Source organism: Sycon ciliatum, chromosome 1 (assembly GCF_964019385.1).
Source record: "Sycon ciliatum chromosome 1, ocSycCili1.1, whole genome shotgun sequence".
NCBI lineage: Eukaryota > Metazoa > Porifera > Calcarea > Leucosolenida > Sycettidae > Sycon > Sycon ciliatum.
Window position 1 is genome coordinate 51,038,983 of NC_088643.1, and position 5,000 is coordinate 51,043,982.

A 5,000-nucleotide genomic window follows, 5' to 3' on the forward strand; every position below is an offset into this window, starting at 1 on the left:
CATAGTTGCTAGACTGCGACACTTCAGACCAGGTACTATTAGAGCCGCTAATGGACGACGAGCTATTTTCCGCTATCCGGAGCTCAAGCATTTGAGCCGCTAAATGGACGAGACTCCTGGGGTAAAGGATGCAGAGAATGAGGAGAAAACACTCGTATGGAGCAGGGAGTAGGTATTGTACTACTTCCTGGTATGGAGCACTGAGAAGCGGTAAGTCTTAGGGCAATTCTTAGCCAGTAATTACTTTCTCGCCATAATTATGTTCTCGTTTTTCGTGTCTTCTGTAATGCCAGTACACTAGCAGTACGACTACACTGTAGGCGAGAGTCCATAAGCCAGAGTGTGCAGCTCTCCATCTCTGCAGCATAAACAAATTAATGACAAATTTCCTTTGCCTAAGGGCTGGGTTCCACTGCCGCTCCGCCGCACATCATCCACGGCATGAAACGTCATCATTACGAGCTGGTCCAGCGAGGCCGCGGCTCATCACCAGCTTTCGCTTCGCTGCTTGATATAGAAAATGCAAGCCGCGGTCACGGCTTGCATTGTTTCCCGCACTTAATTGTTTTATTCGGGGGAATTTTAATTCGTTGCACAGGCCAGAACACGAGGATTTTTTTGGATTTCACGCGCGCGCAGGCTAAATGTCATCAAAAAACGTCGAGCACGATCGCGGTACCGTGAATGGCGAGTGTCACTGGAACCACGCCGCTCTGCTGCATGCAGCCAAGTATCGTGGAGCAGCGGAGCTGCGGAGCTGCAGTGGAACCCGACCCTAACCAAATTTATAGCAATTTGAAAATGTTTGACAATTTTTCATAAAAAACTTGACAACATTGTTCTTCTGTAGAGTGCCGCTGGCAACTCCATTGATGAACTTCATCAATGAGCGCAGGGATAAAGTTTAGAAACCCTTCGAGCGAGAACGTGTTTTCAAAAAGGAAGCACAAATATAGTATGGCCCCATCAAAGCCACTCGCTGACTACTTACCAGTAAAATGGGGTTGGACGGTTGTCAGATTAGCTGACATGTTTTCTGCCAACACAACCATAAGCAGTTGTCAACTCTCAAGACTAAAAGAGCTTGCGAAGAAAGTGAGAAACCTTGGCTATGAAAGCACATGAAGCGTCAGAACATAATGGAGCAAACTTGGACCTAGATTACCAGTGTCTGCTCCAGAGCCAGGTCAGTGGCCCTGTTTGTGAGTACTTGGACCTTTTGGAAAAAGAACACTGGGTTACCTGCGACCCGGTCGGAAGTCCTGTCGAGTACTATACTTTTTTATACTTCGAGGGTATACCGCCACTGACAGGCTGCATACAATAGGTTCAAGCTAAAGTACCGTATCACCATGGTAATTACCTGGAAATTCGGTGTGTTTTCTACGTTTTTGTTAAAAAAGCAGCAATGTGCCACAGAAATTACCATGGTGATAGAGTAGATGACCGTGTGAAGCGGTGTGAGATGCAGCAAAGGTGAGCCTGTTATTGCGAGTCTATGCCCTAAACAATAAACTTTGCCGTGGGATGATTCTCTTTGGGATGCACACTCTGGTTAATGTACTCTTGGTGGCAGCATTCTGGTGCCAAAGATGATATTTTTTCAGAAAAATAAGCACTAGAGAAATGGAGTGGGAGTAACCTGAATTATTCTATTAGCAGAGCTGCAATGCTTGGGATATGAGATTATTCCCGTACCTATGCAAAAGACGCTATTCAGTTGTACTTTAGTAGCATCTGGCTCTAGCCAGTATCCACACCGCTGTAATTCGGTGCGTGTCACGGTGCCTGGTAGGGTGGTTCACATGGCATGCCATGGTTGGTGCAGTATCCCGTATGTGTCCCGTACCGTAATTCGAGTATGCGGTGCGCACCGTAGCATAGATGTATCTGGAGCGCTGTACGAGCTAAGATGTCGGGGCAAATATGGGGACATTCACAACATGCAATGTGAATATGCACGTCAGTTTCGTTTTAAGAAGTGGGTTTGACGGAGTAAGAAAAGGCCCCAGCTTTGGCTGCTGCATGCTAGTCCAGTGGGTACCAATCTCCTGCCATCGGCCGAGTGCTGATGGAACGGAGTAGAAGAAAAAGAAAGAAGAATATTGCGCTCAAGAATACAATTTCGGTAAGGGATATACAGTAAAACCTGTAACTAAAGACCACCGTCACTAGCGACCAGCCTGGTACTACCAGCCACTTCGCCAGGCACGGAAGGTCTCACATTCAAAATGCACTGTGACTAGCGACTACCTTCTGAACGCGACCAGCGACCGCCTTTTCCTGTCCCAAACACAATTTTTGACCCGTAACTAGCGACCGCGATGTAGGAAATCAAATGTTGCTCGAAGCTCCTTCTTGAAATTTTACTGATTTTCCATGGTCCTGAAAAGAATCTTTCGATACTACAGCTGAACAAATGAATGCAGGTAATTTGGGCTGTGGAGTCGGTGTGGACTGCACTACACCTGTCAAAATTTCAAGCGCTGTCGAGAAAAAACATGATAGGAAACGTCTTGGAGAGCGCATCGAAAGCGCTCTCTGATCGATGTTACTACTCGGAGGAGAAACGAAGACTGGGCGGCTCTGTCACCCCAGTCATACAGACGGATCGACGATGGCATCAAGGAATCTAGAAACAAAGCAGCACCACAAGGTCCTGATGCTGAAGGATCGCGTTCAAGCAATCGAGAAGTCACAACAAGGACAGTCGGTATGATTGATCGCATGAACAAATTTGAAGCCCAGCGCGAAACGAAACTTCCCCAGGGAACGTTTGACTCCTGGCTTCAGAAGTAGCAGCTGAATTTGAAGTCTGCAAAAAAGTAATCTTCTCTCTCTCTCTCTCTCCATCTCTCTGTCTTTCTGACATTGCGCAAGTCCTGGGGAATTGTATTAGCTGCATTTTGACATACATATCATATAATGGGATCCACATATGGTCACGCGGTGCAAACCTCTAACTAAAGACCACCTGCTACTAAAGACCGCTTTTGCTGGCACCAAGGGGTGGTATATAGTCACAGGTTTTACTGTGCCGGTAAGTGGATAGCTAACTAAAATAATTAGCCGTATGGTTTAGAAATAGTGGTGGCGACTCTGGATGGCAGTCGTGAGTCCGTCAAGTGTCAAGTCGACGGAATAGCGCGAGCTCCAGTGTGGGGAGCAAACCCATTCCTAGGTTAGCATCCCCCCACCTCACAACAGAGCAACCGAGTTTTGGATTAAGCTGGGAGTGCCGATTCGAGCAACTGGTATGATGGCTCTGCTTGGAGCCACTAGATGGCTCGCAGCTGAGCCGGCAAATGACTCGGCTTGGAGCCGTCAAATGACTCCGCATGGAGCCACAGAATGACTTCGCATGGAGCCGCCGAATGACTCTGCATGGAGCCGCCGAATGACCCCGCATGGAGCCGCCAAATGACCCCGCATGGAGCCGCAAATTGACTCCGCATGGAGCCGCCAATGACTCCGCATGGGGCCGCCAATGACTCCGCTTGGAGCCGCCAATGACTCCGCATGGAGCCGCCAATGACTCCACATGAAGCGGCCAATGACTCCGCATGGAGCCGCCAATGACTCTGAGTAGAGCCGCCAATGACTCTGAGTAGAGCCGCCAATGACTCTGAGTAGAGCCTCCAAATGCTAATATATTGGTATGCATAACCAGTTGAGAGCATATATTCCATAAATCGGCACTCCCGGAGCGGATCACAAAGTGCAGCTACCCGTGCAATCTGTAAGTGGTGCAAGCTAGGTCAAGACTGTCAGAACTTGATATCATGGGCTGAGGCCATTGCCGCAGCCACCCATACTTTGGCTGCAGGTGGCGTCCGAATGTTACTCGGGCAGACATCGCTTTCCACCTTCCCGCCTCTCTGAATATCGAGTCCCGCAGCTGATTCGAAACGAGTGGCCGGTGTACAACGCCAGGCCAAAGCCACAACTGATGAGCAATATCCTCGCAGTTGCTGTAAATGCCCATCGATTGGCATTCGCAGCTGATGGCGCTAGTTTTCCCAGGTGCTGCGGGCTGCCACAATTGCAAACAAACCTTTGCGATTGCTGCTCTGCTTGATTGACTGTCCATCGCCCTATCCCCGGTCGCAATTGTACGAGCACCGGCCAAGTGCACCACTTGCATCAGTGAATACCAGCAAGTCGGGGGACGGCGTCCATTTAGGGTGTAGGAAGAAGGACCGGCCGTTCCGCTAATCCAGGAGCTCAGGCCATCAGCGAAGATCTTTGAGGCACTCTTTGGAGAGCTTGATCAGGTAACACGGCTGCCGGTACCAGTTGGCAAGTGACCACAATCTGCAAATTGCATCCAGGGGCTATCACTCTTGTAGCAAACGGGAGCTTTCCCAGAAGAGACTCGAGTTGACATTGGGTAGTTGAAGCTGTGTGAAGAGTGGCCCGAAGGAGATCACGAAGCTCGGCAAGTTCGTCCATAGGCATACTGATGTTAGCGCGGCGGGTGTCCAGGATGACGCCGATAAACATTAGGACGTGGGCTGGACCCTCCACTTTTGCTGACGCCAGAGAAAACACCGAGGTATGTAAACGCGCGGCGCCGAGTAGCGAGTTGCTGGCGAGCTAACACAGGCCCAGAGCATGCATTGAGGAAGCACTTTTACTGACGCCAGAAAAACACCGAGGTATGTAAACGCGCGGCGCCGAGTAGCGAGTTGCTGGCGAGCTAACACAAGTTCAGAGCATGCATGGAGACAGAAACGTTAGTCGAGGTACTCCCCGTAATGGGATGATGCCAATAACGTCAGGACTTGAGCAGGACCCTCCACTTTTGCTGGGGCCAGAGAAACATCGAAGTATGTAAACGCTCGGAGCAGAATAGCGAATTGCTGGCAAGCTAACACAAGTCCAGAGCATGCACTGAGGAAGTAACGTTAGTTGAGGTATCCCCCGTAATGCAACAGGCGTGTGAGTGCGAACTGCTAGCACATAATCCATTCACTGGCGGATGCAACAGAGTTCCATAT

The 5,000-nt window shown here is 49.6% G+C and overlaps 1 long non-coding RNA gene across 1 annotated transcript in view; it reads left to right on the top strand.

The window, feature by feature from the left end:
* The first annotated feature begins 12 nt into the window (after positions 1-12).
* LOC135830942 (uncharacterized) overlaps positions 13-5,000 on the top strand; it is a 92,837-nt gene continuing 87,849 nt past the window's right edge. Inside the window, exon 1 of the long non-coding RNA XR_010556132.1 lies at positions 13-210. This is a non-coding gene — a long non-coding RNA (uncharacterized LOC135830942). The remainder of the gene's footprint in view (positions 211-5,000) is intronic.